We start from the raw sequence: 27823 nt of genomic DNA, 5'->3' as shown, positions 1-27823 counted from the left end.
GTTCTATTTCCAGGGTTTAATCCCCAGCTGGGCATGTAATGTTTGTAGTTTGTAATGTTTTGCCACAGCGGTGCGGTCGCGTTAATCCAGTGGCGTTCGCGCGATTATCGTGGGCCGCAATAAACACATTAACGTGTAAGCTAGACCCCACCCGCTGCTGGTAATAACATTTCGCTTTATAACTGAGCAACATCTTACTGCACCCATCAAAATGTGGTGCGGTATTAATATGACAATAAACGGGATATTAAACATCCTCCCCCCATTTCGCGTATTTTCCTTACACTTACATTACGTAGTTTGTTCAATTTCTAGATTCAACTTGACTTCATAGTCATTACAGCTTCTTTTTGTTATGGTTGAATTGATAATTTTTGAAAAATATCATACTGATGCTTAAATAATAACGAAAACTGTGGCCTCTTGATGACTTGCTCTTTTTACTTACCGTAAGTAACAACTATTTATTATTCGTAATTGTTGTGTGCGTGATTGTTCATTTAATTGATTATTTCACCTAATAAACTACAGACAACTCTCATAATATATTGCAGCTCGTAATTCAAATTATTAATACCAAGGAATGGAATATCTTGGGGGGGGGGGGGGATGGGTTATATTACATTTGTTCATTATTTACAAATCTTCTGTTTGAAATATTTGTTTATTTTTTATTATTAATAACCATGTGCTTGCTTTTTCGTGCAAAGTGGTTGTTAGTAATTTTGAATAATCTCAAACACCCAGGCTTTGAAAAAATCACATAAATATATGGTGTCCTCACCGGAAATTGAGCCCATAGCTCCCGGATGGAAGGCCAGCGCCTCATGCACTGCACCACGAGAGCCGCTTCTGTTTGTAATATTATACTAGGCATATTTTTATCGCAGTGCGGTTCCGGCAGGTTAGTATCAGCGCATGCCGTATCATTATCATCATCCAGGGTCGATACACTGCTGGATGAAGGCCTCTTCTGGTTCTCTCCACTCTTCTATATCCCTAGTTCTTTGCTGCCACGTACATCCACCGAACATTATGAAATCGTCTATCCAGCGAATTTCAGGGCATCCGTGATCTTTACGCACTATGCCCGACATGCACTTTTCCATGCCACTCTGCGCTTCTAGTATTTTTTGAATTTCTCTTTTATTCAGAATCCATTTGAGTGCTATTAATGAGGATTGGTTTTGGTTCAGCAAATTTGTTTATCATAGGCTATATTCTTGATAATTTACCTGACCCCCTCCCTGTATATGATCCATTTTGCTGTAGCCTCTTCTGAATTCAGCTTGCTCTCTTGGTTGGTTCCCGGTTTCTAGGCGGTTGGAGAGTACTTTTGTGAAATCTTTGTACAGAATTGGCAAACAGACTGATCGGTAGATAATTTTTCAGATCCTCAGGGTCTCATATTTAATTGACGAAGATGATCGTGGCATTCTTCTAGGTTTCTGAGATATTCTCTTCGTGCAGACAGACTGTGAACAGTCGTGCAAGCACTTCATTCAAGCTTTTACCGGCTCTCTTGAGAATGTAAATTGTTAGCCAATCTTCACCTGGAGCTTTCTCACTTTTCATGCCTGATATGCCGCATATTAAATATTACAAATGTGGTATAAATAATATTGCAAAGCAAAGTGGACTTGTATTAATTTAATTATTAACCTCCGTGACAATTTTTCATATTTACTTTGATATTACATAAAAGCTCCCTCTATATCCATAGATTCAGGATTTTTTCATCAATCTTGTTAGATTTTTGAAGATATTATTTCAAAATACTTAGATATTAGTGCATACAAGTTTGATACGGTCGACAGTTTTATATACCTTGGATCTCTTGTACATAATGATATTAAAGAAGAAATCAACAAGAGAATCATGCTGCGAATAAATGCTACTTTGGCCTGTTAAGACATTTTAAGTCCCGCATACTATCTCACCAAACTAAAAGCACTCTTTACAAGACACTTGTAAAGCCAGTGCTCACCTACGCATCGGAAACCTGGACATTAACTCTGCAAAATGAACGAGCCCTGAATATCTTTGAAAGAAAAATTCTCCGCCGTATATATGGACCGATCAGGGACGGCACCAATTGGAGGAGAAGATATAATGATGAGCTCTACGGGCTGTACGAAGATTGCAGCGCAGTTCAATCAATTAAGATTGGGAGACTGCGATGGCTAGGTCATGTGCACCGTATGAATGACAATGAACCGGCAAAGAGAGTGATGTTCAGCAATCCAATAGGGCGTAGAAGAAGAGGCAGCCCAAAGATTCGCTTGTTGGATGGAGCTGCCAGTGACTACCGTATTCTGGGGGTACCGAATTGGAAAAGGCCAAACTGAATAGGGACAGGTAGAGGGAGCTGTTGGAGGAGGCCAGAACTCACACCGGGTTGACGCGCTCCTGATGATTATGATGATTTCAAAATAATAGACTTTTTGTTTATCTGATATTAATACGTATTCGTGTTAATTAATTATAAATTTTAGATTAAAATCTTAAGGTGTAAGCCGCTCAATAATTATTAAAATAGCTCTAAATAATATCATCATGCATGTTAATAAAAATTTCTAAAATAATTATATTACGAGTGAGATTAAACTATGTCGTACAGCAATATTAAAATTATATCTTTAGAACCAGCACTGAAACAATATTTAGTGATCAGTGGCAATACTGGCAATACTAATTACAGTGAACTGGTTTTCTGCCGCAATATTAATCAGTAATCACTTCGGGGATTCTTCCCACTGAACATGTTTAGCAACGTTTGTTCACCTCAGTGTGTTGTTGAAATCCAGCCGTTTTGCTTTCGCAAGTATGTAACTTAGAACTTCAACAAAGTAGCAATGAGGCGCGACAACAATATACTATCAAGATCTGAGGACAAACTTACCTCAATATAATTAGAAACGTGTTCATATCTCGTTAGGTTTAAAAATATATAACTTATATCTGTATAAATATATATCTACTTATGACATGATCAAATTCACATTCATAAGATTTCGTTATGAAGTCAGAAAAAACAAAAAAAATAGACTTTCCTCTGACGTCAATAAAAACAGTAGGTACGAGTTGTCGTATATAAAAGTTTACTCGATTTCTTTTTATTTTTTTCCAAAATTGACAAAGTTTACTTCTTTCGATAAATCAATTGTAATGAAATAGACTGTTATTTCGCATCCAAATAATTTATTACTTTGGAAACTCTATTTTTTCAATGTTAAATGCTTTTAAGAAAATAAGATTTTGAAAAGGGTACCTAACCTAATGTTTTTAGTAGGCACCTTTAAATCGCAGACGATGGTCTATCGGTATTGATTTATGGGTCTAAACGAAAAATAGCTTATGGACATAATAAAAATGATGGAACTTCAAACTACTGTGAATTATTATTATAATTTATTAATATCTACTAAAGCGAATATTGATTGCTGTAAAATAATCCAAGGTAAAAATTACGTCACATACTAGGTAATTGGTTACTGTTAATGCGGACAAGAATCGCACGAAGTTAAATTAGAATTATTAACAGACAAGCTTGAACGCATAATCTGGAGATGAATTTATAAATCATCATGAAAAAAAAGTAAAAAGTGGTAAATATTTAAGATTTCTCTAGTTTGGTAAACATTTTACAATGTAAAAAGATTTTTTTTTCAACAATTTTATTGAATTGTCAATGTGTGATGAATTGTAAAAAGTATTTTTACATTACGCTTTCTACATAATACGAGTACTAGAATGCATAATTATTATACCTGGAAGCGGGTGCTAATTGGCATGGCTATGATATTATACCATAGCGAATTCATTTCTAATTGGATGGCATTGAGTTTAATGCGGATTAATTTAACTTAATCTTACGAATATAATGGTGGAAGCCTTTAATCCCCGTTAAATGCAGTAAAATTCCGTTAATTCCCAAGGAACAACTCACCATTAATTACGTAGCATTACCTTTGCCGCCTTAAATTGTAGTTAATCCTGTTCAGTTTGTATATCTAATGGAGACCAAATTTCAAGGATTTTGGTTGTTAAAATAGAGAATTACTAAAGCATTTATAATCCAAAAGTTATGTACACAATTATCATAGAAAAGGGTTATAATCAAATGCCATAAATTGTGAAAATGTTACCAACAATACTATTTTATTGATACTTTGCATTGGTGGCCATTTTTGTATAAACAACAATACTTTAAACTAGGAATCTTAATTTCGTGAATTAAATAACTATTTGATAACAATAGATGTATTGTGACTAGAATAACCTTTCTAAAAATACATTTTAAAAACAAGACACAAACTCTTAATAAAGGAGTCGTTAGAAGCATTAAGATAAAACATTTGTTTCAGAAAGTAATAAGAACTGTACATCATTTTTTATTACTCACTATTATTAGTAATCATAAATCCATAAAGTACATTAATATCTAGGATTCATTTTTATAGTTACAGTATGGCATTCATTTATTCCAGACCTTTGTTATCTTAACTGTAAAACTTCTTCTCCAAGATACCATTTTCATTACTCACATTTAATGCCGACAATGAATGTTTAGGCAAAAATAACCAAGGGTTTACATAACCTAGCAACAGAATAATTTAAAAAATAAATAACATATTTAATTATAATGAGTTATTTGCACAATTTTTATAAAAATAAATAATGGTATGTTTAAATGTGTTTACTGTGTAATAATTGCGACTTTTTTCATTGCTGCAACATCACATTTTGATAAAAAAAAAACTACTTACCTTACACATACCTACTGGTTTTTATCCTTCGCTATTATCCACCAGCTTCCAGGCCTTACTATTGTTTCCAGATCATTCTGAAGGTAGTCGGTTTATCTATGTCGAGTTCTGCCCCTAGAAACTTCTCCTCTGCACTGGTATTATTAGCCACATATTTGATGTTAAGTTCTCTTTCGTTTGCTATCCTCTGCATTATCTCAGTACCATCCAACCACCCATTGCAATCTTTACGAATTATAAACTCTTTCAATCGGTTTATTATTTTCATACAATAAGATATGCTGTGGTATTTATCAAAATAATTAATACTCAAGTAATATGCTGCAACAGCTAAAATGGCTATCGACTGATTAACTATATTTTGGAATGTATTTATAAAAATGAAATTCAGTCCAAGTAGGTACCTAATTGCTAACTCAGTTAATAACTACTATTAGTATGTATGTGACTCTTATAATGTCCTACTCATGTACGCCGCTTCGTGGGCATAGTGGTTCGCGGTTCCCTGTGTCTACCGTACGGGCGGATGCTGAGAGAGGACATCGCACCCAGCCTTCCCAACAGCGACCGTCCGAAAATCAGTCGATCCCTCACGAAAATGAATAACCAGCGTATTACTCGACCCCTTTTTGCTCGCTTGTCCTGCCGTGGCTATCGAATTACACGCACTGCACTGATATTATACTAATATAATATGCAAAACTTAATTTAACACTTAAAATGTCTTTAAAGTTTATAAAATTATTGTTAAGAATATATCAGGGCCCGAAATGGACCGGAACGCCATTCTGCTTCATACAACCTCTCCGGGTTGTAAAATTTTCCACTTCGAGCACTGAAATAACTATATTATACATCGCTTCCAAACACAGAACACTTAAAACTAACTAATCTATGATGCTAATGGCTGAGGATGCTGCTTGGCTGCTTTCCGCTGATGGAGGCTGCTTTGCTCAGCTGAAGAAGGCCGCTTTGTAACTCTCTTCATCATGGTGCATCTGGGCCAGAGCTGATTGCAAGGCTCACAGACACGCTGCTGTTGACGAAGAGGGCTCAAGCGGCTGATGATGCAGGGCATTTGATGCCGTTTTCCCTCGTTGGAGCCAGGGTCTTGCCCGATACACTCGTCCGTGGGCCAAGTTCGCTGGCGGATGCAGTTGGTCGGGAGTACATCGGGAGCCCTGACTTCGCAATCCAGGTGTTTCTGCTCTTTTCTTCACTGGCTTGGCTTTGGCAGCATCCTCTTTCTACTGCTTTTTATTATACGTTGTTGAGCGCCACCAGAGGGCAAGCCTCTGGATGTTTCTTCCTTGCCGTTTCCTATTCCGGTGTTTGAATCTCAGGGTGTGTGTCCGGGTGAAAGAAATTTCACCTGCTTCTTGATTCCAGACGATCAAAATCAAGAAGCGTAGTCCCACGTTGACTGGGGCCACTTATCATTTCCCTCCATTTTGGAATGTGATTAAACAAACTGTCACTTTTATTTTGTTGTCTGGTTTTTCGTCTGGATTCGGGATGTGGAGGTGAACAGATAACACACCGGAATTGTTTTGGAAACGGCAAGGTATATTTACGTTAGTATTATATAATAGTTACATTTTTAATAATTTAATTTTACGGAGGACGAAATCGGCGTGTTCGCGATTTAGCTGTTGTAGCATTCTGCGCGCCATCTTGTGTTTTTTTCCAATGAAAGCCGTCGTCGAAAAAAAAGCGACGTTGCAAATCTTCAACGGTTATAATCTACTCTACGGCATTGCCGGCTCGGCTCTGTTATTATTATTTATTTTCGTATTCAGCGCTTTACTATTTGTTGGGTTTGATACCGATTCGGGCCTCTCCAGATACACAGAGACATCCCCAAATGGGGTCCATACGGGGGTGCCAAAGTAGGTACACTGCTTATTAACTTAATAAACTTTAATTAAACATCTAAATCTTAATTAAATTATAGGTAAGTGCACTGAATAAAAATTAAATTGTAAATAAAGTGCTTATCCATAAAATTATATCATGACAAACACTTAATATCCATCTCCTTGAAAAGTTTCGGTAAGTCAGGTTTGTATGTTGTTGTTTTTAATTTTAGGCACGATTCCGGGTTCTCATCAATAAAATGGCTTCTCAATTTACTCTTGATAAGGTTCATGCTTGGAAAAGATTGTTAGCATGAATATATAGAACCGGAAAGGAAAAGAACATCAAACGCTAGGTTTTTCAACTGATCATATGAGTAAGGAATATTATTTCAGGTGTTAAAAATCATCATGTCTTCCTTCTCCAGATCTTTCAAAGATCTGTGAACCATGTTTATATTTGTTTTCTCTAATATGTCCATATCAGCACAGAGACGTTCAAATTAAGAGCTCCATAATTTTTAATATTTTAAATCCAGCAATAATTGCATTTCAAAGTTGCCAATGTCAACATTAAAGGGAGAAAAAATAATTCTGTTATCACAGCATTAAGGGTTTTTTAAGAAAGATTAACGTCACTTTACTGTTTCTGAATTCTTAAAACCTGTTGAGAAAAGCTTCCCTCATATTTAAAATTGTTATTTTTAAATAGCAAATTTAATATCAATATCAGAATGACTTTCTTGGCGATGTTTCAGCAGGCTTAGTTAGCGAAGATTCTCTTTCGAAATCTTGAGCAAAAAGGGATAATTTGTTTTCGAATGAAAAAACTTCTTCTAACATCGAAAAAATGTGTTTCCTTCCCCGCAGTTTACGATTAAGATGATTTAGATGAGACGTAACATCTACCATGAAATAAAATTTTTGGATCAATTGATCGTCCGTTATTTCTGGATAGTGAACACCCTTCTCAAAGAGAAATGCTTATAATTTAATAATTTTAATTTCTGTTAATAAGGAAGCGAAACGTTGTAAAACGTTTCCTCTTGATAACTAACGTACCTTGTTATGCAGCAGAAGATCTGCGTACTCACTCTCCATTTTAACTAAAAAAATCTTTAAATTGGCGATGCTTAAGAGCTTTAGCTATCTATAATGGAGTTGATAATCTTAATCACAATTTCCATAACTTTGCAAATTTCTTCTGGAAATGTCTGCCCACAAAGCGCTTCTTGGCGAATGATGCAATGGTAAGAAAGTATCTCGTGATTAATTTTTCGTTCAAAACAGTAACAAACCCTTTTATTACGCCGGTTATACTTTTCGCCCGGTCTGTTGAAATTGACATAATTTTATCGAGTGGAATATGATGTTTTTCCATGCACTCAATTACAGCATTTGCAATATCCTCTCCACGTGCTTGACCTTAGAGTGGAAATAATGATAAAAGTTCTTCTTTAAGTACAATAACAGTAGATGCAATAAATCATACAAACATTTATGTCACAAGACTCGTCAACTGCTATTGATAAAGCTGAAACCAATTTAAGATCTTCGACTTTCTGGTTGATTATATTCGAAGACATTTTGACTATTCTATCTTTCACTGTTTAGTCCGTACGTAGTCATTTGTGGTAGAGCCACACTCAAGGGGCCAAAGAGCCACATGTGGCTCGCGAGCCGCAGTTTTCCGACCACTGGATTAGACGAACCCCTCTTCGGCGTCGCCTTCCGATGTTTCCGTTAACGATGAGCATTTAAAAATTTGGTATTGTTTTCCTTGCTTTATTAAAAAAAATCGATGTGTGTACTTATGTACGAGCGTTAGAAGTTATACTTCTTTGGCGTAACAAAACAAAATATTATTGCAAAATTTACCTACTCCGGAAAAAAAAAATCTCAAAACCTGTGTTTCTGAAATTTAGCAAACCGCTATTTCGACCATCTTTGCTTAAACAGATGACTACAACTATTTTCGTTAACAATAATAATTTATTACAAATCAAAAGTAAAACATAGCATATTTAATGGTTTAACTGAAACGTGATATTGGCTTTTGTAATGAAGCATAACAATTATTATTGTCTTCAATTATTATAAACCGCTAATAAATAAATTGACATGGGATATACGACAAATATTATCCTAATTTTAAAAATATGTATTTTTGTGTGTGAAGTGTCTAATTATTGTAAATTTACAACATACCATTGTTTGAATTATTTACCAACTCAACATTCACAAAATTTATTTATTTATTGATATATAATTTTACTCGTAAATAAACGTTGCAACTTTCAGTCTTTACCTAACCAGCACAAGCCACAGCCCTCAATATCACAGCTGAAAATTACTAACCTCCAGCATTTAGAACACCTGAACGTCGCCGCGCAAAATAAATTATATTGCATCAGCGGGCAAAACTTCCGTCCCACGCCAATTTAATGCGTTATGCCGGTTCCACACTGGCAACATGTCGCCGGCAACCTCGTCCCATGCCAAAAATACACTCTGATCTGTTTCCCCAAACGCGCCACAAATATATTTTCATAATATATGATTCCTTTTAAAAAATCCCGTTAAGTATTTCTAAATATTGTCATTTTTCTTTTCTATGGTATATTATTATTAATTTCGTTAGATATTTTGATAATAGTATAAGTGTAATATTATCAATAAGGCGTTATTATCTTAGTGCTGTCTCCTATATAAAGTTGGCGACGAAATTTCAGTAAATCTACCTTTCCTCAGCTACACATATTAGATTACCAACGCCTTTGACATTGAATCAGTTACGGAGGTTGCGTAGCTAAGAGGATTTCTTCCTACTCACATCTCTAATATCATATACATGATAATATCATATATAATATATACATAATAACATACCATATATAATATTATGTAACGCTCTCGACATTTAATAAGTCACGCGAGTAAGGAGAAAAAAGCTGCACTTTTTGAGGAGAGTACAACACTTAAGACATATATCATGTCCACACCCATTGTCAACATTAAGGAAAAAGACCACCTGCAATTTACCCCCTAACAAAATGGCGGCTATGTTTCTCAAATTGAATTGCCTAGAGTCATAACTCACATATTCCAAAAATCGAGTTTTGAGATAATCGCAAAAAACCACCAGAGCACTGTTTTTTATAATTAGAAGAAAAGTATTGAACTCCCCAAATATTAATGAGTGAGTGAGTCAATTTACATTTTGATTTTTTCAAATATATATTATAATACTTTTAAGGCTGCAGACACCCAGCATAACACCCAGCATACTATGAGAAATAGAGCTCCCTGATTGTTCAGGCCATGCATTAGTTGAGGCACGGTCTAAAAAGATCGTTGCTAGGCGATGCGCGGATTGCGGGTGGCGGGTGAAAATGACGCCTGTCAAACGAAATATTATTTGTCATATAAATCCAACATACGTCCATTTTATGTTCTGTTTATTGTTCTATTAGTAACAATAATAATATATTCACTGACATGTTTTCTTTTTAAAGTAAATGGGTAACGTTTTTAGTCATCTTTACACGATTTTAGAATTAATTGACCCGTCGCCATCACGCAGCAAAGTGACGTGTTCCTGGGTCAACATTCTCTCACTGAATGGCAGCGAGTCCAAAATTTCGTCGCGCGTACAGTTGAAAATTATTTGGCGTTTCACTGATGCATCACCTTAAAGAAGGTCGTTGTGTCAGAACTCACATTATTTGAACAGTGTGAGTTAGGACACCAATAGTCAACTTCGCACATTTTCACATGGTTTAAGGTGAATTTTGATACCCAGCTATTTTTCTTTATATAGATTTAACTCAAAAATGACAAAATTGCTGACTATGAGAAATGACTCTAGGCAACTCAATTGTCCCCACATCAAATTGAAATTATTTACAAATTAAGTGTGAAATTATGTTTTCGGGGATTCTTGCATGAACGACTAATTATGAGTAAATCATATTCCTCAATGCATTATAGTGGCCGAACTATGTACTTTTCTGCATTTGATGGTAGCTATACGTTTATTTGGTGTATTGTCGTATTGTTGTTTTAATTTAATAAAACGAAATTTTTTTGTAGTACTTATTCCAATTTTAATCAATAGATTAAGGCCGGTTTCGTGCGCCACAGAGGGACATTTTCAACTGAATACATTTTTTTGAAACAATATTTATCAAACAAAATCCAAAGCAACAGAAATAATATAACAATAGGTACATAAATTACAATAACAAATTAATTTAAAATTAATGAGGTTGGACATCAGGGGCTTTAAACAAATTATTTTAAAATATTAACAAACCACAAAATATGAAACAATCAACACTTAGTGCACGTCCTGAATGGCAGCGTTCGGCGCAGCGTTGAGCGTTTTGCGCAACTCAAACGTATAACCGTGTGTGAAAATGTTCGTAGACAATGTCTTTTTTTGGTTATACATTTATACGGTTATACGTTTAAGTTGCGCAAAACACTCAACGCTGCGCCGAACGCTGCCACTCAGGACGTACACGTCTTACAATAACATTATTATCAACAAATATAGTCAAAATTTACAATAAAAAATATATAAAAAATAATAAAAGAAACAATATTATCAATTGAAGTAAGATAGAATACAAATACAATCAAAATATGAGTCAAAATTAAATAAAAATTAAAATAATAAATAATGTACAATTTATAAAGTTATGTTATAACAATCCCAAATATTAAATAGGGTATATAATAATGGAGAAGATACAAAATATAATTGATCATTTAACAAATTAGAATTGGGCAAAAATTTATACCTACTAATTTCTAGGATTTCCTGTTTATCCAATTTTATAGATTTCTCATTCAAATGCAGGATTTTAAAATTTTTACTGATATTAAACGAGTGATTATTTAGACATAAATGATTTCCAAAAAATCAAGATTCATTACCATTTTTGGCACAGGCTAAATGTTTTTTGATCCTAGTGTTAAAAGATCGTCCCGTTTGTCCAACATATTTGGCATCACAAGAGTCACCACTTAATAGATAAATTCCACTTTGGTTAAGTTTATCTAATCTATCTTTAGTATTCACCAGTATTGAATTCAAATTTTGTGTGTTGTAAAATGTTACATTGAAAAGATTTTTATCTATTTTTCTTGAAATATTCTCAGACACTCTTCCTAGGAAACATGATTTTACCCAGCGTTTTTTAACACTGGCTTCATCTATCACCAAGCTAGATATCACATTTAATAAAGCTATTTTTTTAGATTTGTTGGCCAGAATGCGATCAATCAAACGTGAGTCATAACCATTATTAAAAGTGATTTGTTTAATCGTCTTTAACTCCAAAGCAAAACTATTTTCGGATGTAGGAATCATTAATTAACGATGTATAAAAGCATGGAAAACTGATAATTTATGTGAAATATGGTGTCTAGATGAGTTATTAATAATGTTATCACTGAAGGTATCCTTTCTAAAAATGCTAAATGTATGTTTGTTATTAGTAACATTGATTGTTAAATCCAAGAAGTTAATTGTACTATTCCCTAGTTTCATTGTGAATCGAATTGACTTATTAATACTATTTATGTCTTAAAAAAAAATGTCGTATTAAACTCCATCAGTAACACGGCCAGCTCACTCATCGTACGCCGATAGTTACTTTTGACGGTCCGTTTTTTATATATATTTGTATTAATCGGGAAAAAAACTATTCATGATAGAGTTTTATAAATTATTTTAATATTTCAATATAATATTTATTCTCTTTACCGATATTATTATATTTTACCTTTTACCTCGTTGAAACTGTATTTGAAAATCCAGTAGCGGATTTTACCATTCGGGGACCCTGTAGAGGTTTTGTATATATCTCTACAACTGTCATGTTGTTGTCTATGGTCATTGATAGACCATAGACAACAACGCAATGAAAATACGACAGTTGTTGAGCCTTTCTAGGACACAGTAGTTTTCACCGTGCCTTTCCAAAATGTAGTCGATACGCGCAACTCGTCCGTTTCTCTTGTAATCATAATTCAAAACTTAAATCAAGCAATATTAATATCTGTACCTCAGAGGCAGACGGATGCAAATCCAAATACCCAATTGTTCAGGAGAGCCAAAAAACAATTTTTATTTTAAACGAATACTCATAACTTCTAAGAAAATATACATAGAATGATCATTATTTTTTTTATTCTAATTCAATTAAAGTACTTCTGGAATATGTAAGAAAGGAATAAATATAATACAATTTTATATCTAAAAAAAATAAAATAAAAAGCTTAGTGTGGATTTGCATCCTTCTGCCTCTAAATATATTTTGTTAATGTGGATTTGTATCTTATTTACCTAGCCAAAATAAAACAATATGTAAGTTAAAAAAAATTATAGGTATAAATATATAATATATATATATAAAAAAATATAAATATATAATATAATATATATAAGCAAAACACATTTTTTTTTAAATTTTTATTATGTCATCATCATCATCACCAGCCTGAATCTATTCACTGCTGGATGAAGGCTTCGCTAATCTCCAAGCTGATTCCACTTCTCTCGTTCCTGTGCGTTGCGTTGCCAAGATTTTCCGCAGAACTTTATCATTTCATCGATCCAGCGGCCTAAAAGTCTACCTTGCGGATGTTTTTTACCTCTTGGATACCACTGGATGACTAAATTTGTCCAACGAATGTCCTTTCTTCGAGCCATGTTCCAGCCCATTTTCATTTGAGGTTTTTAGTAAACTTTATCACATCATTAATCCTTGTCTGTTCCCTTATCCACTCATTCCTTTTATTGTCCTTTTGCGTTATGCCCAGCATGCACCTTTCCATACCACGTTGTGCTACTCTAAGTTTCTGGATCTCTCTTTTACTTAGGCTCAATGTTTCACACGTATGGGGTTACGGGAATTACACAATGGTTGAACACTTTGCACTTTAGGCATTTTCAAAGAAATTATTCAGGCGGCCAAAAGCACTCCAGCCTAGCTTTACTCTACGAACAATTTCATCAAATATACATCTATAGACACTTATTGTGCCAGATAGATGTAGTTTTTCACCTGTTCGAGCTGAATGCCATTGATGAGGATCTCTTTTTGGCCCGCAAAGCAGTTGAACATGACTTTATTATTTGATACATTTATTTTCAAGCCTACTTTGTTGCTTACTCCAGCGAGTTACTGCATTCGGCTTTGGAGGCCTTCTGAGTCTTGCAAACTACTATTTATTGTTATCGGCAAAGCGTAGATGACTCACGTATTCTCCATTTATGGGGATCCGTGTCATTTCAGTCAAGTTGTCTAAATAAGTCTTCAAATGTAGCTGTAAATAGTTTAGGTGAGATTGTATCACCTTGTCGGACTCCTTTACTGATAGGAAATGCGCGATGGTTTATGGAGATGTTGTTGCGCTACCGTATATATTATTGAAAATATTTATATAGCGCCCGGGGATTCCTTGATATCTGAGTGCATCGAGTATTGAAAATTTCTTTATGGAATCGAACGCTTTCTCATAGTCTATAAAACCCATGGATAGCGGCAGCTTGTATTCCTGTTACCGCTCTGATTTCTCTGATGACTTGGATAATATGGTCCATAGTGCTGTATCCTCCTCTAAAGCTCGTTCTCCTGGCTGGTTCTCGTCTAGTACATATTGCAGACGGTTTGAGAGAATTTTATCTTAGTGGATTATTGGATTTGCATCCTTCTGCTTCTAAAGTAGGTATGGCATTTGCATCTTTATGCTATGCATATCTTGGACTAGGACATTCATCTCTCTGCCACTAATAGATAAAGCCTTTAGCATGATGATTCTTAAAAAAAACTCATTTTCACCAAAAACGGAGTTGCATCCGTCTGCCTCTGAGGTACAGATATTATGTAATTCTATAGTGCCATGTAATAACTACGAAATATCTTTACCATAATACAAAACATCACAAATACCAACATGTGTTTTTCTTTATAACACTGCCGAAATATATTATGTCACACACACACACTCAAGCAACCTTCAGAACTTTAAACTTAACATCGTGGGTAAGAAAACGTCATCGTCAACCCCCGATAAACCTACTCGCATCCCACACTTTGCCCCCCCCCCCCCCGTGGAAAAATACATAGTCTTACCTTGAAATGATGTGAAACCCCGTATTAGTCCTAACTGTACATTTTTTAAATTTTAAATAAGTGTAATTAATATCTACTGATTATCTACTCATGAACCGAATTCGGTTTGAGCATTCCAGAAATGCCATATCCAGAGGACTTTCATAAATGAATGTACGTGTTTTGTTTAGATTGATGTCTTGTCAGTTCCACTTGTGACTAAATTTGTGATTTTGATTTTAAATCGAATCTTTTTCACTATCGCCATATGATTTCTCATGATATTCTCATATAGTTTCGATTATTCAATATTGGATATAAAATTATATAAACTAGCTTTAATATCGATGTAATTGATTCATTTCTCTAATACAACAACTATGTATCACATACGAAGGTCCCCTATTTTAGTAAAAAAAAACATTTTATGTTTGAATACCATTCATTTATCTAGTTTTGCAAAATATGTTTTAAGGATTTTTAATTTGAAGACTCGTTTTCAGACCTACTCCTGCACTCCCTCATAGCATCGGTATATCCTTGTTAAATCTTTACATATTTATTGTCATATTTTCCCGTACATAAATATATGACGATGAAAATAAATTACACAAATTATATCTATAACCATTTGTAAAGAATACAAATTAATAAAAATTTACATGGATTCATAAATATAATGTCTGTAATTGTAATAGATAAAATAATACAATAATATAATATGATGCGAGGCTATCTACAACTAAAGCAGTTGACATAAAATTTTTCACACGTTTTTTTGGAACGAATAGATAGATCGTGTCAGAGCATCTGAGAACAATGTTTTTCAAATAAAACTTTTATCTTATTGCTTTCTATCATTATTTTTGCCTATACAAAAGTTATATTGTCAATAAATTTCCAACAAACAACAAATCAAGAATATGGCCTTTGATACTCGTACGACACTAATACTCTGACTTTATGTTTGTAATTTTTTTTTCTCAGATAAAAAAACACATTCATTTATTTATTGTCGCCATACATTACAAACGTAAAAATATATGTAGTTTGTCGCACAATAAATTCAAAATAATGGAGCAATTTCAAAAACACACCGTTTGTTAGAATTTGGAATGATTATCTGCGTAGGTATCTACATCTGAAATTATTTTCACGTTAAATAAGGGTAAATTTATATAATAAATTTTAATAAATTTAAATTTATATATATTATAACAGAACTGATGTCTATCTAAGCAATTAAACCATTTAATGGCAATTAATGCAATGAATTGTATAAACTTACAGAATTTAGTTTTTAAATGATAATTTCTCTGATTCTTAACATACACTGTATCTACATAATAAATATTATATTAACATTTTTATAAAACAGAAAGTTTATTATAATTTATTTATATATTAGGTGTATTAAACCCATGGCCCCCACAAGTGGGGGGCTGTCAAGGCTCTAGCCTAGGGGCCCGGCGTGACGGGTCGACCAGATAAATGAGATAAACACACATCTTAAATTTGCTCTAATTGTAAAAAAGTCGCTTGCGGCGCTATTTTACTTCAGAGTTTGATGTGTTAAAAATTCGCTAAAAATGCACTGACCTCGAACACCAAACACTACTGTAGAGCGGCAGACTGCCTTTAACCATATTGATAAATAGGGGGGCCCGACCGAGATCCTAGCCTGGGAGCCCGCTTCAAGATGTAGGGGCTATGATTATACCTACATGAATATATCATATTTCGCAACCATAATAGATTGTTAATATTTTTTATGAATATTAAATTTAACCAAACAATTACAACCTACTGCCCAAAAAACACGATTTTTTCACTAATATTACAAGGGGGTAAATACTTATATCTATGTATTATCTAAATCAGGGTCACGTTATGGTCATATAGTAAGAAAGATCCTGTCTTTTCACATGGTCCACAAGAAAACTACGATAGGCATTCGATCCATGGACTACCCATTCACAAGATGGATGGAAGGTGTGCATAAAATGCAGAAATAGTCATTTATAGTGTCACTTTGGAGGAACAAGCATCATAATCCAAACGTTCCAAACAGCAGTCAGCCAGAGACCCGATTTTAATACCATTTCAGTGAGTAAAGATTTTATGTATCTACGATTCTAATGTATTTATTTTAGATATAAGATTCATTAGCATTTCAATTCAAATTCCATCAAGTACCCTCGGTCGACAGTATTAATATTATAATTTACGATTAGATACTTGCATCACACTATACATATCGGTTACTGGAATCTAGTATTAATAATTTATGAAATTAGATAAACTATATTTTTAATATTCATAATACTATGTTGTTCGGGAAAATACAATGTCGTAACCATTTTTAACTGCCGATGAATAATTATTCTACCTCTATAACTTTATTCCTATAAAACCGTCCAGATAATGAAATTTTATGTATTTTTCCATCATTGAATCAAATAAAATTGCAAGTGAATTTAAAACATTAATACGTATTGCGTCCCGCTTCCTGAGAGACGCGAATCTCCGATCCGGAATGCCGTTAAATCATTTTGAATATTCTCAAACACAAAGGAAAGTAGGGTACATACCACATTCAGTGACGTATCAAACGACAGATAAACAGTAATAGGTATATTGCTCGAACTCATACTGAATGCTATATTAACGAGGTATTAAAATAACATGTGTTGCATTATTCTGAATAGACGGGATGTTACTGTGACTACAGGGAAGGGAGGATTGGGTCACTTGAACTGTAAACTTGACCGCGATCACAAGCTAAATGTTATCATACGAGACGACACTATTATTATGATAATTGAAGATACGCGGTAGATCTAACCCTAACGCCTTGTGGCCTGTTCGAAGATATTTTAAACTGAACTGTTTATTATGTTATATAATGTTTGAGACTTTCACAGAGTTGTTTGTTCAGTTAGGTTACCATTGTATGTATATTATATGGATACAGTAAAGTGGAAGCGGGTGTCACTATATTATGTTAATTCTATAGTTCTGGTTTGTACTGTAATCTTAATATTACAAAAATATTTAGGTTAATATTGGAGAAGGAAAAGATGGCCAAGATTGTTACCTTCTACAAGGTCTAGAGCAGTGTTTCCCAGCCTTCTTCATGCCATGCCCCACCGTAGCCTTTTCAAAAGTCAAATGCCCCACCGGCATCTTTTTTTAATAAAACAGCAGGTAAATTTTTAAATCATATTGTAATATGTTTGTAAACATATTATGAACCCCTAATGAAATTAAATAAAACCTATTCTAATACATATATTATAACTGAAATTATTTCAAAACACAAATTGAAAATGTAATTAAGTAGAATAAAATAAAAATTAAAACAATAATAAAACACAAATGACAATTGAAATTTAGTACAAACACACACACATATCTTGACGCCTAATTCATAGAAATTCAGTTACGATTGCTACAAAGAAATTTTATGTCCGGATATAACTTAGTTAATTTCAGTCTTAGGTCCCCTCTATTAGTTATATCCAATCGATTTCGTTTTTTAATGAGTAAATCGCTTATGGCGCTAAAACAACATTCCACCAAATTAGATGAGGGAAAGGGTAATAATAATTTTCTGGCATGCAAAGTAATATTAGGATATTTTGTGTTAGCTTCTTCGAAAATTCATGCCATTATTCCTTTTATATTAAATAAATTTGTAATCGAATCATCATTTTGCATTTCTGAAAGTTCCTCTTGATACAGTTGTTCATTTGAAATATCTACCAGCATTGGTTGTGTCAACCAAGCTGGAAAATTTATTTCCTTTAAATCAGCAAATCGTTCTTTAAAATCAGTTAATAACGTTTGCAGATGGTCGAAAATAACAAGTTTAGCATTACCAGTCACTTCACATTTTTTGAGCCAGTCAAATTTTTCAAAATTGTTGTTTAAAATATCTTTTTTAGACAATTCAAAGAAAGTAGTGAATGCAAATATCTTTGCTTTTGCATCGACAAGTGTTTTCATCGATCCTTGAAGTTGGCTATTTAAAATATTTAACTTTTCAAATATATCTGTTAAATAGCTTAGAAATGCTATACCGTCGACCGTCATCAAAAACTTCATATCAGGTCGGCTGCTTAAAAAATCACTAAGGATATCGAATAATTCCATAAATCTTTTTAAGGAATTTCCTTTTGAAAGCCATCTTACTTCAGTGTGAAGTAACAGTCTAACGTACTCCGCATTTTGTTCTTCACAAAATAACTTGATGAGACGCTCACTTTTGGCACTGGTTTTAATCGTATTGATACACTTTATAACGTGTTTTTAGATAATTATTGAAATTGTAATGGGTTTCATTCTATTTTAAGTACAATTTGCGTTTATTTCAATTTTGTACATCTCAGGCATTTTTTTGTATGACCGATGAGTATTCCCCTTTATATGTGAAATGCCGATGTGTCTCATCTCTGAAACGTGGTGCCCCACCTTTGAGGCGTCATGCCCCACCGGTGGGGCGTACGCCCCACCGTGGGAAACACTGGTCTAGAGGGACATTAAAGAAGAATAATAAAAATGCTGATGATGCCGTTATAGTCAGATCGTCAGTTGTATATGGTATAATAAATAGTTATTAACGTTTATATACGCTTTACTTTTCTTTTTCCAGAAACAGTTTCAAGGATTATGGGAAGCATATTATTACTAACAAATAACATACAAGTGAACTGTCTCTAATTTTGTTAACCGTCAATTATTATTCGTCGCAAAAACATTATTATTAAATTAAATAGAACAATTTGAGAAAAATATATATCAGGCTAGAGTGGTCCATTTACGGGGTATTGTGAACTTTTTTAAAACAAACTTGAACAACTTTAGCCTTCTCTTGCGATGTGTTGTTGGCAGCCACTGTATATTTCTTAGTATTTTTCCTTTTCGGTGTCTTTATGCGATATCGGAAGTAAAATCTTTGTGACTTTTTGAGTTTTATCGTCCATGAAAATATCACATTATCTGAACTGAATGACCTTTCCCAAAATAATGGGGACCTTCCCATCAAAACTTACCTTTCTTTAGGAGACATCTTTTGAGGTAATCAATAAAGGTATTACTCGTACTTATTCACTTCCTGTTTTTCAACATTCAAGGCCGGGTTTTAAAGCAATCCGTATTTATAAATTATTTATGTATTTGAATACCATTGAAAGGACTTTTTTTTCTAACTTGAGTGCATGGATGAGAATGTATGCAATTACGATAATATTCATTTAGTTAGCAGTCAATCGAATTGTACCGTGTTAACAATAAATAATTATTATTGCTTTCATGATGTAATTTAACTTTTGATTTTGGTGAGGTAGGTACCTAAAAATTGTGAGTTAAAAATTATATTTAAAAAAAAAATCGGTGTGTGTACTTATGTACGCGCGTTAGAAGTTATACTTCTTTGGCGTAACAAAACTTGTGATAACCTAGATTCTTCGACTATCTCTTAATTATCTGTTTAAATTAGGTACACACTCAAGAAAAAAAACCGCTTATTGGAACGCCGTTGGTTTATTTCTATACACCTTAACTTATATTACTAAATTCTGTAATTATTTATCTTTGTTTTTATTTTTAAAGTAACAACTGCCACTATGACGTTTAATAGTTTGTTTACGTAAAGAATTGCAAATGGCCGACAATAATAAATTCGCTGCCTAGGCAACGGAACAACTCTAAACTATAATATTATATTTTATAAACGGCACGATTTGGCGTAGAGGTAGTGCGTTCGGCTGATAACCGAACAATCGGTGGTTCGAATCCAATCGATTGCGTTTATTTTTGTGTGATGTGTTACATGTCACACGTCAAAAATACACTCTGATCTGATTTTCCAAACGCGCCTAAAGAAGTATAACTTCAAAAACATCACGATATAGTTTATTTTAAAAAAATACTGATATAATACGGCGAAAAAAAATTTATCGATATTATGAAGAAAAGAAAACTCTTTATTTTGTATTATGCTGAACTATTTAAGATAAGTAGAAAAAATGTTATCTTCATTTACAGCTCATTAAGTTTGCGTATTTTAAAATAATTTTCTAATGCTGAGCGATTGATAACGTGTAAATAATTATTGAAGACCAATATCATCATCATTCGTAAGTATCAATCCACTAATAAATGAAGATTTACTCTTGCCTCCATCCGCACCTCACGTTCCATTTATTTTTTACTGCTTGCTACTTGTTAGGTAATTCTGCCTTCGCTTCTTGCATCGTCGATACACTAGATTTTAGCAGTTAATTCCGTTCAGTGTATCTTGGCTACCATCGAATGACAAAATTTGTCCGCTGGGTGTATTTTTATCGAGCTACCTGGCTCGCTATAGCCGATTATCGTCTCAGCATAAATGATAAAATATCATGTATTCTTTCTTGTCTGCTTACTTTTCTTCAATTTCAGTAAACCTTACTGTGCCATGTCACATTTTTCTCCTTTTTATATGTTTTATACAAATACGTGATCACTAGTAGCACACACTGGATGAACTTTTGAACTATTCAGACATGTTGTGTCAATTTGGTGTTCTGTGTAATTTCGTCACACATACATCCGTAAATTATAATAAAATCGAGGTACCCTTATTTTTCGATATAGAGATAAACCGTTTTTTCAGCCTTTAAGGATGTTTTCATAACATATTGTGCCTTTATATATAAAGGCCTTTATATGCCAGTTGTATATTTTGCATAATGGTAGCCGAAATTACGTGGCAACGAATTTCAACGAACCAATAAGAATGGAGAGACCTCGCTGATGTCTTCATCGAGCAATGGATTGAAACAGACTGCTAATGATAATATGTGTACTAGTAACACATTACTAAAACGCTTATATTAAGATGCACGTCACGTACTGTCACGCTGTCACGGCGACAAATTTAGTCTGAGGTTTCGTCATTTTGTAGAATATTTTGAACGATCACCACCTCTGTAAATTCAATGATGGAGTGTGCCAACTCTAATATATTAGTATTTTGAATTATTATTCATAATTTTAACAGTTTCTACGCGTGCGTACGTTACAATTATTTGCGATATTATTACATAGATAATATTTTCAACAGGTTCCAACCTGCAGACCATAGATAATAGACAACATTATTTTCGAAAATACACAGTGTTAACCGCTAAAAACAAAAAACTCGTGATTTTGACATGTGTCGAAAATGTGTAGGAATGTAGAAGATTATAAAAAACATTCGTTGAGTCATGCAGGTGTCGGTGCAGTCCAGTACAACGTGAGTTGACCTCATTGTTGTTCTGGTGATTTCGGCAGATTTTGCTAACTGACAATGATCGTTTAAATGTTCAAAATGTGCTACGGAATGGGAGCATCAGTCTGATAACATTTTAAACACCAAGGAAAAAGACATTACTTACAAACGATTTCCCATAGCGGCAGTTTACTGTGACGTCACGTGAAAGTACGCGACATGCACATTTCGCGCTATAGTTGTATTAATTATAGCAACGAGTCGAATATACCTCATAGACAATAACGTCACTGAAAAAGGTTCTGATATTAACTTTACTGTAAACAGTATCTGAGATTCTTGTAATATCCAGTGAGCTGCGGATAGTCGGAAGTTGAAAACAAATCTGGTGGAGGTTTGTGTAGGAATAAGCAAGCTTATACAAACAATAAAAACATCATTTATTATTATAATTTAAAATCATATTATAATAATTTAAAATTATTTTTTCCTTACATAATTTTGTAACGTTTTCAAGTTATATTAGCGCTCATCCCTTCTCAAATACGTAACATTCAAGATTTTATAGAAAATTTCTGTTCGGGGAAATTGAGGTAATGTGGTGATTAAGATGTTTTTATGGGAACAAATTTATCAGTCAACAATTTTATTAGACTTTCGAAAAGATTGTTTTTTCAATAAAAGTGTGCCATTAATTCTTAACAACATTATAAATTACAATGTATTAAGCAAAATACTTTGGTATATTTTATGTCTAATTTTAATTTTAAATTAATTTAATCAATAATGAGAACCTTCAGAACTTAATACCTTTGTAGCGCTCAAAAAATATTAGGTATAGAATGGGCAACTGTGACATGAAAATAACTAAACTGATAAATATCACTTTTATCACATGCATTATTTAATTTAGACTGCCATTCTTATGAAATAACGGTGTGTAATAATATATTTTGTTCTTTATTTTTCAATAAATTGAATATATAAAATTAATTCTTTTTTTTTCATTTATTTCAGAGACCTTCAAGGCAATAATCTTACGAGACTTTCATCATCATCATTTGCGCTGGTACCTGAGCTAGAAGAACTGTAAGTGCCTATTCGTTAGTTTTTATTATTCTTCATCTTTTGGGCAATGCAACTCTTTGTAGGTCTTAGCTTCCTTCAGCATCCGGCTCCACCCAAGGTCTTCAAATCCGTCTCGACTAGGGAATACAAAAATAACGGAATTTGGGTTTCCTTCAGGACGAGTCTGTGAGAAGGTTTAATTCTCGAGTGTGGAGAAATAAGGGATACATTTTAATTTAAACACTTGTTAAAGAATATGTAATTTTCTATATATTCGTCTGTATCATATTGATAATAGGTATGCATAAAAATTTGCCATGTAAACGAAATGTTCATTCAGTTTTGGTAATTCTTAAAGAAACTCGACGCACTTTGAGTTTCTTGCTGTTTATGGCCTGATCATATTTAAGTAATAAGCCGAACCCGGTTTTAAACCTTTGACTCATGGTGACTGGTATTGACAATTCTATCCGATTAACATGTTTTGTGGTCTCCACACTATTTCAACGTCTAGTACGGATTCGACCTGCTTTACGGTTTCCCGAATGTCTTTTTTTTTACATAAATGACTCCGTTCTATAGACATGAATCAGCCAACGCCCAATATGTCGGAATTTACAACAGAGCGTACAGCTCGTTATTGTCTATATCCCGACTGTGCATAATTAACGCTTCTGAGGATCCACTGGCGAGGAGGACGTTCCATTTAAATTACTCTAGCACTTTTCGCCACGGCGGAGATTTCCTAGTCATACGTGACAACTGATTAGTTTTGTCTTGAAACATAGCATCTTGGTTAGACTGAAAACTATTTTATATTAGGTTGCAATTAGTAAGATAGGATAAGAAAATAAGAAGACACTTACATGTTATAACAACTTCACTTCGATATTTATGTATTTATCAATAATTGCCTACGTTACGTCAGTCAGAGTACTGTCCGACAACAAGATCTCGTCGATAACTGGAAGTCACTGTAGTCGCATATATAAGACTTCTCAGTGACATACCTGTCATGGCGGCAACACGTGTTTAAAAAAATAATATCGGCTCTCTTTTTAAGGGGGGACATGCTCAGCGTAGGTCAAAATGGAGCTTTTATTCTATTTTCAAAGCATGATCCTGGACATTCTTTAAACGTTGTAGATAATCTATTTATGTAATTTTGAAGCCTTATTATCCTTTATATTTATTTTAAAATTTGATGACTGCACAAAGTATTTTTATTACATAAAATAGTATTATTTTAAACCTCTCGCTCTAATAATGAAATTTTAACATTAAATAATGAAATTGATAACGTTTCGGGAAAATACTTTTATTTTTACAAAGTTTTTATTAGGTCGTACTCTTATTTGTCCGGTGGTTGTTTATCCAGTGCTATGTATCTTGCAATCGATTTTAACTAACTTCCCCAATAGCTAGACATTTAAAACTTTTAAAATATATCAGAACACGATGCCAATGCATTTTTTTAATACTTTTAGCCATCCTTAAGTAAAATTGAATTCATTTTCAGTTAATTCTGTATTGTATGAAAAGTTATTTTGACACCATTATCGGTTGCTAGGGGTCTGGGGTCCTAGCAACTAAATTATTAATATATACATGCATTACTATGGAAATCAATATGACATGTCAAGTACAATTTTTTTTGATCGTTTAAGCTAGTCAAGTCAAGTTTATATGATTTAACAGAAAATTTAAAAACGTTGTATATAAAAAGTTTTTTTTTATCTTGTAATTATTAGATCTTTAGTTTACACTCGCCGTTTTTATTAGATTGGTTTAACAGAATGGTGTTTTATTTACTTACCCTTAATTAAGTCGCGATGCACAAGTGGCATAATGTACATATCTGAAAGTTTAAACCTCGCATTTTCATTGTATTTGAATCCAGAGCTCGGATGTAATTTAATGTTACCGAACGGCTAATGTTCATTAAAAGAAACTACTTTATAAGGGCATCGGGATCCACATTCGATTATGGATGCGATGATAATGATGTTAATTATCATTAATTAATAATAAGTATTTTACAATAATGCTTAACAAGATTAGTTGGTAAGAATTTCTCTATAACGGCATGTAAGTTGTGAGAAGAACAAATTAACAATACGGAAGAAAGTTTTCTAATTAACGGGTACCTTTAAAATATGTAAAGGCTCGTAAAGTCTAATAAACTAGGTAATTCAAGATAGCTAAGTAAATTATTTCGAAGTATTTTAACAGCACAGTAGGTACGTAAATTGAAAATTAACAATAAATTTGCGTCTTCCCCTATACTTATTATAAAACCGTTTTGGTACCTACCTATCTAAACTTATGCATACAGTCTAGGGATTCAAATTTTAAAATCCTTAGGGCAGACGATGCAACGGTTCAATTTGACCTTTAGCTTTGGCCTAATGAAAAATAAATGATACCATCTAGAAATAAATTTAACGTTACCACTAGATCTCATAACTTCGCCATGTCATAATAAAAATAAATTATGTATTTTTTTTAAATTTAATACAATGGAGAAGACAAAAGACCACTTCATCTCTTAGAAGCATCCCCCACGCAATCCATCAGCTGATGTTATTGTTGAGCTAGTAGAAAGAAGCGAGTACTTACTCAGCTGAGGAAGGATTCGACATAATTAATTTACAAGCGAACAGGTAACAACAGCTCCTAACCAAAAGAGAATTAAAAGAACGTGAAGCAAGAACCTGCAAAGGTTAAATTTTATTGATGTTTAAAAACACTCGGCGAACAGTTATTTTTAATACACTTATTTATAAAATCATCTCCTGCTTGACTCTTAAACCCAATGTGGGTATGGGGCTCCTCCTGCATTCGCCTCCATCCAGGTCTGTCTAAACCCACTTTTCTACAGTTACATGTAAATTGTACGTAAAACATTTCACCGTGGCACTGTTCAGACTGCACTCATCGGAAAGAGATGACCGTATACTATACGGTCTCTAATTTTATTAGATTCAATATGAACATTAATTCAATTTTTATAGCTGATTTAGGCAAAATTCATAAATTCAAGAATAAAATCCAATCTACCATAACAAATAATTCAGTGTATCGGCTATTTTAGAAATTTATTTGCTGCTTGTTTCCTGTCAAGTGTAAACCGACAAGAACCGTGTTTTATTTAGACATGAATTTTATGTCAGTACTATACCACCCAAAGAGGTTGGACGGTCTTTAATATACGGCCATATATTTCCGATACAACATTTCACGGTGAAGTGTGATACGATGAACTGCATACGTACAAGTTTCCCGACACGCTTTTCCACAGTTTTGGACGCCCGATCTATTCAAATCTGCCTTACCACTTTGCACGAAATCGATCAGGTCTCTGTTTGTATTCCGGTTTACTGAACGTAAGATAATTTGTCATAATGTATCACTCCTCTATCGTATCTACATAACTCGGATACCTAAATAGCTCAATTTGATAAATTGCACGAGATGTGATCTCTTTGCTATAAATATCTCCATCTACATCGATGGGTTCGATGTATACCACATAGCAACCTCTGCTCTGTTTAAACTTTAAACCGAGGCGATATTAGCTGTTGTTGCCTAGCAATATTTATTAAGTGAATCCTGCATGATGTGTTACTCAATATTTAGATAACTAGGCCGAATTATCCATTTAACTACCAATGAATCCAACGATATTTTCCTGAAATTGAGACAATTGGCTTTACATTATTGTTGTCTTTCATTAAACCATATCGTGCAAGCGGTTTTATCATTTAACTCTCTTGACTGAACATTGGTCAATAATTTTTTGGCATTAACTAATTTTGAATTGTTCCAGTTGGGGTCGTCGTTAGTTTTTTTATTTTTTTAATACCTATGTCATTTGATTTATAAATGCGTTACCCGGTAGAGTAAGTTATACTTACATCATGGCGAACCAAATATTTAAGACGAATTTAAGTAGAATATAAAATATAAACTCTTAATTCAACAGACGTTTTGACCACGTTTAGTTTAGCGGATGGAATTTATTAATTTAGTCAATGATCGTGGAACAACCGAAATTACTATCGACTAATAAAATAATCTGTTGTGTGATTTTACAGCTTTTGAAAATTGGGATATGTGAGGTAATTAAAAAAAATCATAAGTACCTTGCACTGCTCATTTAGACGTAACGTATGGTAGGGTAGGGGAAGACAGAAGAGATGAGGCGACCGGAAGTGCTCAACATAAATTCATTAGGCGCAGACGTCGGAAGTTCGCAAACAAAGAAGTTCGCAATCTAGCCACCGCGGCGTTGCAGAACTGTAGATTTCCGGGACGTTTTACCTTTTGCCATATGATTTTTTCAAATACCTGTTGATAAAACAACGTGTCTTCATTTTTTATTTTTAGAAAATTCATGTGAGCTATTATTAATTTCCTAGAATCATAAAATATTTTAAATCTATTCTATCTACGTTTGTGAAATATTTTCAATGTTTATACTATTTCAACTATAAAACTACGTAACCTAATTTCATCCTATACATAATTATAATAGTACATATTCTACAAGTTTTTTATATTCATTGTAGGTATAACATTATATTTTAATTTGTATCACAGATCAATCGATGTAGGTATTTAAAAATGATCTAAAAATTCTAAAGAAAATTTAACTAACACAACAAAAATGATTCAGCGGACGTATTTATCGATATTACTATTTGCAAATTGAACACAGTATACTCGTCGACCCTTTTGAATTTG

Source organism: Rhyacophila brunnea, unplaced genomic scaffold (assembly GCF_057557595.1).
Source record: "Rhyacophila brunnea isolate RB1 unplaced genomic scaffold, BYU_Rbru_1.0 scaffold_12, whole genome shotgun sequence".
Lineage (NCBI taxonomy): Eukaryota > Metazoa > Arthropoda > Insecta > Trichoptera > Rhyacophilidae > Rhyacophila > Rhyacophila brunnea.
The sequence above is the reverse complement of the archived record's forward strand: the minus strand, read 5'-3'. Positions refer to the sequence as shown.